The sequence below is a fragment of the Neocloeon triangulifer genome, unplaced genomic scaffold, assembly GCF_031216515.1.
Source record: "Neocloeon triangulifer isolate White Clay Creek 2 clone unplaced genomic scaffold, ASM3121651v1 ptg000020l, whole genome shotgun sequence".
Lineage (NCBI taxonomy): Eukaryota > Metazoa > Arthropoda > Insecta > Ephemeroptera > Baetidae > Neocloeon > Neocloeon triangulifer.
In genome coordinates this window covers 245,558-253,208 of record NW_026775561.1, presented here as the reverse complement: position 1 = coordinate 253,208, position 7,651 = coordinate 245,558, and the positions used below count along the sequence as shown (strand labels likewise).

Below are 7,651 nucleotides of genomic sequence, written 5' to 3'. Positions count from 1 at the left end.
TGATAGTTTCGTTTTAATTAATTTTTATTTTATTATTACGTAATGTGGATAGTTTGATAGTAAAGAGATATTTTAAGAACCAAGTAGAAATAACTTTAATAATCGTTGAAAAAACTTATTTAAAATTGAATTTTGTGTTCCAAAACTAAGCTTTTGCTGGAATTAGCTTACCCGGTTGGTTTTGATAAGAATTAAATTGATATTTTCACACTTCCCCGGCCACGGCGGCTCCGCAGCAGAACCTTTTGAAACACAATATGCGCGCGGCCGCTTAATATATATAAACTGAAAATTTTGGTGGCTGCTTTTGTGTGTGCGCGGAGGCAATAAGGAGTTCTATTATTGCCTCATTACAGGTAGCTATTTGCGGCGCCTTTGATTGCCGACGAGAGGTCATCCATTGTTCAAAGCCCCTAAGGGACGCACAAAAAAAAAACGAGAGACTTAATGGCCAGCGATTGTGCTGCAGCGGGGCTTCCAACATCAATTAAATCTATCCGCGTTAATCCAATTTGGAACGTAATCATAAAACTTGATATTCGCCAACTCCGAACGCTCTCATTTTTCTTCTCCCAGCCCGGCTCTAATTACACAACAAAAGAACGCACACTAATCTCTCTTTCACTTTTCTGAATTTAGTCGTAATTAGCATCGCAGAGGAAAATATTTATCTTAAAAGAGCTGCCGATTACACGCAGGTGCAACCGATTCCAACTTTTACACTTCCCGGTAGCTTCGGACGTTAATTAAGTAGATTTCTTAATTAACAAAAAGGGGCGAAACAAAATTTTTATTCAAATACAAAAAACATTATTTGATGATAAGCAAAATATTTTGGATTAAATTGTGAAATTAAAAAAACACTATAGTGTTTCATTTCCAGGTAATAATCTTTATTAAAACCTAATTTTATTTTCTAATTTTTAATAGAATTTCATAAACAATTAAACATTTATGGTGAAACCGCAATCTTTTTTTGTTTTGTTTTTTTGTTAACAAAATTTAGCAAAAGTGGAAGCTTTTTTCATATAAATTCATGAGAGGTAAGACTGAATTTTGATTCTTGACGAGGGCAGCTGAAATTGTGGGAAAATGTGACCCCGTATTTTTTCCACCCACTTGAAAGTTTATAACATTTGTATAACTAATACAATTACACTGCAGAGAGTGAAGTCGAGAGCGGCCTCTTGAAAAAAGTTAACCGCACAAAAGGAGAATTTAGTTTTTCGAGAGGTTTGCGCGAACCGCACAATTAATTGAAACTGTATTGCTTAATGACGAGACGCATTTGAATTCTTTTGAATCTAAAAGTGAGTCAATGCGGTGCTAAAATCCAAAAGCTTTTCCCATTCTCAGAGAGAGCCACTCGAGAGTCACAAAAGCGAAAAGAGCTAGGGAGAGACCGACCAGACCATTGAAAGGAAGAAAGAAAAGTCGAGCTGCGTGCGTTCAATAGTTTGTTCTTCAGCTTAGCAATTTTTTTAAAACCAATTTTTCACCCAAATGGCAAAAACAATGTAAACAATTTTGATATTTTGTCGAACTTGGAATAAAATAATTTAAATGCATTTTATCATTAAAATAATCTGTAATTTTTAAATGTAAAGATAAAATAATCAAAATTTTATATGAAAAGTTCTGATCGTGGATGATTTTTCGTGTGTTCAGGATCGAGTATTGCAGACAAACGCCACTTAATTTTTTTTGAGGCGCGCGGACAAAAGCATAGAAAATATAATGATTGTGGCGGCGCCGTCGGAAAGAGATCCACAAAAGTCGCGCGCGGAATAAAAAAGTAATTGCCGCGGCAACCCTTCAATTAGGCCCCGCACTGTGGGTTAATAAGCAATTTATTGTGGCCGCTGCATCGCAACAATGACAGGGTTTTAAAGCCACTTTTGTGTCTTTGCACGGCTCTCTATGATTTCCATCCACAAAGATAATCACGCGCGGCGACTCGGAGGAGCCTCGAATACTCCCAAAATTAAATGCTGTGCTATCATTTTATGGCGCCGCCCCGGGCCATTTCGCTCTTTAAGAATGAAATCTTTTCCCTACAGATTTTCTCGAACCAAAGCACACAGATGAGTCACTCTCCATCTCACACTAAATGCGGGCAACTTTAAAGCAAATTATATAGAAATTTGTATTATTTTTAATGAAATTTTAAACTTATAACATTAATTTATTTTCACATAAATTTTATTTTCTAATAATAAAATTAATAATGCAGATTTTTGTGAAGTTCCCAACAAACATTTCAGCGTTTTTCCTCCACAATTTCCATTTCGGTGTTGAGTTGAAATTGCCCAAGCTTCCGATGGAATTCCAGCCATGATTTTCCACAAACGCTATTTACTTGTGTGATGACGCAAAATTGGCGTTGCTGTTTGGTGATGGTTGCTAAATTTCTGGAACAAAAATACACATTTTTTAAATAAATTTAATGTTGAAATAAACACATAAAAAGTTTAAATTGGTAAATTCTTATTTATTAATTTCATTTTTATAAAAATAAAATCAATCAATCAATCAATTTAATTTTGTTTTAGAATTGGAATAAATTCTGAATAAAGATAGTGCTTTAGATTATGGGAAAGCTAGGGAGGTTTGTTGATTTTGTGAATGGAAATTAGCATAAGAATCAATCGAGCGTGGATTTGTTTCTTTCTTTTAGTTCGGTGCTCGCGGACAAAAGAAATAAACAAAACTCGGAGGCAAACCCGGCAATTAGGGCTCGCGAGCAGTTTTTCTGGTAAAAGCTGCTTTTGAATGGCGCGCGGTGCATCTGGCATGGTAATAAATAATAATGGACCAATTTTCCCCGCTGTTAGATTGGAGGTTCCCATGAAAGGGCTTCTTTGCTTTTTTGCCGCGCCGGGCCTCGCTTAATTTGCACCTTCAAAGACACAAAACGCGGCGTCATTTCGTCCTCCAAATGGAGATCCCTTGAAATATAAATAGCCGTGCGGCGATTTAACGCAGCGACTGGCGCCAACCGACGCGACCAACAAAAACACACACACAAAGTACATCTTCTCACTCTCATTAACTCACCGGCCCAATGATACAACCCAAATTATTCTCTTCAAACGAGATCTCTAACAATATAAATGCGATCATTCGCTTCCAATTTCAAACCGAGTAGTAAAATTAAAAGCTTAAAAACAACAAACAAGATGTAAAGAACAAAATTTTCAAATAAAATTATAAAATTTAGATTTTGAACAATTTCATATACCTGCAAAAATATTGATTGTTTTCGTTTTTCAATCAACTTTAGCAATAAATTTCAATTTTGTTAAAATTTGCGTAAATTTTTTATTTCATTTAAAATTAACCTTTTTCTCTGAATTGTCCCTGTATATAATTTTGTCTCATCAGCTTCAGAAAAGGAATAAAACAATATTAAAATTACAATTTTTAAAATTGGTCCTTGTGGTTTAGAAAATTTATCAAAATTAGTTTGGTTTTTATTAATTATCATGAAATACAACTTTTTTAAAGGTCAATAAATTTGAATTAATTTCGAATCCACGAAATCCACTTTTGAACTTTTTTATAAATGCCACACAAGCAAATAAGTTTATCCAAACGTCAAAATGAAAAAGTGATTTGCCGCGTCGCCACCAGTCGGCGAGTTGAAACAAAACATGACAAATGAACGCCCCCGCCGCTCCCAAAATTAATTAACAAATCGTCGGATCGAATTGAATTCGGAATCAACAAAGTGTGTGCATAATTAAAAAGCAGCTGCCGAAAGGAAAGAGAGAAAGAAACGGATTCGGGCCGGTGCTCGATTGTGTTTAATTCAATCAATTCGGCGTCGCGTTAATAGAGTTTGAAATCAAGGAGCTCATTGTTGGTGCGAGCGAGCCAATAATTACAAGCTCATTGTTTCGGCCCCTTTCACAGAGCGTGCGGTGCCGCCAACGCTATTATGCCTCTAATTATCTCTGCGGGGGTTTCTTCGGCTACTCGATCGCTGCACCAAAGGCAATATGGAGATTGGACAACAAATGCAACCGGGTCGTCAAAATTAGTCGCACACAACAATTATTCTTCATGTTTTTATAATTTTATATAAACATGAAATAATTTCCAAAGGCAGAGAGGTTTGGCTAATCAATGGTTTGAAATCGGTTCGTGGTGACCTGACCTTTCCAATGATGTGTCATACATGACATGTTACAACCGATTTTAATTTTAGTGGTAGGGGGAGGGGAGTTTCCGACCAATGCATGGGATCACCAGATTGCTAAATTTGCCGTTTGATAAACAAATCTCAATCTCAGGGACTCTATGACCTTTTAGGACTTCATGTGACCTTTCCTTTTTAACTATGTTTCAGCCAAAATAAATTAATGAATTTTTTATTATCACTGTTCTCTTCACAAATCTCACAGTGACCTTAACCTTCCTGGGCACCGATAGATTCCTCTTGACCTAAAGTTTGGTGATTTCCTACCAAAGAAGAGGTTTATCTATGATTAAGTTAATTTTCAACATCTAATATAAATTATTTTTAGCCTTCTGATCCATGGAGGTGTAAATCGATCTAGTTTAAAGCAACTTTTGTACACAATTTAAACTCAATTAAGCAATTTAATTTGCCGAATTCCTTTTTTAAGTACAACAATCCATTAGATAAAAATTTTGAGATTATTCGATGCGACCCGATTAATTTATCTGGTGTATTAGTGTGTGCGGTGGCGTGGCCGTGGCTCTCGAGTGGCGTATTAATTCACGCGCGATGCGGCGGCATTCTAGCAGCAAACATGGGGTGTTAAGCTATTAGTGATTTTCATCAATCATTTCCAAGCTCCTGCAGTGCTACCGCCGCCGCTCTTTTCTTCTCAGCCGACACGTTTTCTCTCTCCGGCCCCGACCGACCTCGCAACCAACCAACGAACGCTTACCGACATTTAATTGCACTCTATTAAGCCGCGTTTGCTGCCTTTCAATCTGAAACATTAGCCTGGGAACATGTCAGCTTTCCACCCTCGCAGCAGCCCCGACTTGCCACAATTACTCACTTTCAGACCCAACGGCCCTCTTTGCGCCTCCAATTTTCATTCAAAGCGAAAAACTTTATCTTTAAGAGCAGCAAAATCTCTACAAAAAATTAATCTTTAGAATACAAGGATCATTTTGATAACTGCAAAATTGAGAGTCAAAGCGTAAATTTTAAGAAAGTTTTTTTCCATTTTCCTGGCTTCTGATTGTGAGAAGACCAAGCCATTGTTTTTGATCGATTCCTGCAAACAAATGTCATGGAAATTCAGATTATGGTTCTTAAAATAGTTAAAATACCAATTAAATGAAATTTTTTGATAATTTTCAATTTCCAATATGGCCGACAGAGATAAATAAGGGAATTTACTAAAACTGCAGCCAAATTAATTTAGGTAAAGATTTTTTAAATTTCTTCGCGGTAGGTTGGAGCTGATTAACCAAGGTTACTAAGTTTTTAGGTCAAAGGTCAAGCAGTCGTTTAATTTTTTTTCTTATATTTTGTAAAATAGCGTTCGATTGACTGAAATTGATCTGTTCTGATGAGACACAAATTTGAAATGAGTTTTTTATAATATGAGAGTAGCTTTCATTGTATTCCATTCAAAATTAAAGGGTTTGAAAAAAATTTGGCAAGAGATTTATTTCAAGTCTTGTTTAATTATGCAAGCGGCTGCGTTGCTGGTTGCTGGCGACCCTTGGCGGCCCCGCGTGTTTGGATTTGGAAAATGGAAGAAAAAAGAAGTGGATTGCGTCCCTGGTCAATTGGCATGCATTGACAGCAATTTCTGCGAGAGCAATCGGCGCTGGGAATAATGGCTCTGACGAGAGATCCAATCCGAGATTTTCACACCGGCTTATTTCCCAAGTGCAATTACGAGCAGCGCGCGGCAGACGAATCGATCGTTACAAAATAAATTGCCTTATTTCGAATTTATGCATATCCATCGCGCACTTTTGAAATAGAACAAAAAGCTACTCCTTGTTATTTTCTCACCGACGACGACACATATTGAATGTTGTATAATTTATTTGTGCGGTTAAGAACTCAATTCGCTACCATCCGTTTACCAGACACATTATTACAAATTACTCTGTTATCTCACAAGCAACGCTCTCTCGTGTGGTTTTGATACTTTTTGTCTCTCTCGGCGAGAGGAGAAGCGCAAATATACACTTTCAAGTTGATTTAAACTTTGATCTGCAGTGAATAAATATTTCAAAATATAGATTGAAATGAGATATAATCATAACCGGAATCTAAAAAGACAAATTTTGGATATATATATATATATATATATATATATATATATTTTTAAAAAAATACCTTTATTTTGCTTCAACTGCGAAATTCACCGAAAAGTTGATTGAAAATAATTTTCCTCCCCAATACTATTTGTTTATTTTATCAGTTTTACGCTCATTTGGCAGTTCTGACCTATATTTAACAGTTACACAAATATATTTTTCTCTTGAAAAATATATTGAAATTTTTACTTTTTTTTGTAAAGAAGTCTTCTCCGTTTAGATCAAAGTGGATTTACGATTTGAATTAGGCCGGGTGTTGTTGGATTAAGTTTGTGTGTTGCACGTGAGAAACGTTTTTCTCTCTTTCTCTGTGAGTGTTTCTAAACCACTAAGTGCCGTGTTGTGATTATTTCAATTTGAAAGAGCCGCATGAAAGCGATTTCGCTGCTTTTTACCTGCGCTGGAAAACAATAATGACTTTTGAGCCAGGCCGGCCGGTGAAAAATGCTCCTCTTTTCTGTAATTCCCGAGAGACGCTTTGCCGCAGCTTTTTTACCACTTTAGAGCTGCATAAGAGCTTGGGAAAGTCATTTCCTCCTGCATCTCAATCCGACACGAAGTATCAAATCAAGCAGCAGCTGTTGGGAATTGAAATTATTTTACTTGATGTCTCACTTGTTCCCAGCGATTGCGCACTTTTTTGTTCAATAATGCGTGTAAAAAACTGCAATTGAAGGTTGATTTGAAGGAGTAATTAATATTATTAAACAATTGGATTAAAGGGATATTTAATTAACAAATTAAATTCAAAACTTTTAAATATGTTTTCTTATTTCAGTATAACTTTTCCTTCTTTCTTCATCTCACTTTTAGTGAGATTTAACAACGATTTTCAATATGATGAAAATTGCGAAATTGAAAAACGTGTGAAACTTTAAAATTGCTTTCCACTAAAATTTTGTCGCAAACTCTGCGCTAGATGATAACGGGAAGCAATTATAATATCGCACTCTGCCTGCAATTAAAAACGGCGAATATATATTTTTGCAGAGCGTCGATTCTGTTCAATTCTGTGGGGCGAAGAACCATCAGCAAAGGAGTCAATTGCATGAAACTTGAATTACGCAGAAAATATGAGAGTAAATTTATTATTCCTCCTTATTCTGATCGTTTACCTTGATGCATGCGAATCGCTCAACATTCGGAAAATCGTAATTCAACTTTAATTATTAAAATTTATTGAATTTAAACATGGAAATTTTGATTCCAGAATGATCGGATCGTACTAACTGGTTTGTTTGCTAGGCATTGTGAAGTACGAGATTAAAATTTATTATCAATTAGGAATATCCAAATCTCAGAGGCGCAACCGAATCATAAAATGCTGCGG

At 35.9% G+C, this 7,651-nt stretch overlaps 1 protein-coding gene across 1 annotated transcript in view; it reads right to left on the bottom strand.

Annotated features, from left to right (window-relative positions):
- Positions 1-2,180: 2,180 nt before the first annotated feature.
- Positions 2,181-7,651, bottom strand: part of LOC132203830 (probable ATP-dependent RNA helicase DDX31) — a 31,499-nt gene continuing 26,028 nt past the window's right edge. The window contains exon 14 of the mRNA XM_059631948.1: positions 2,181-2,411. The gene's annotated coding sequence lies outside the window, so the exon portion shown is untranslated. The remainder of the gene's footprint in view (positions 2,412-7,651) is intronic.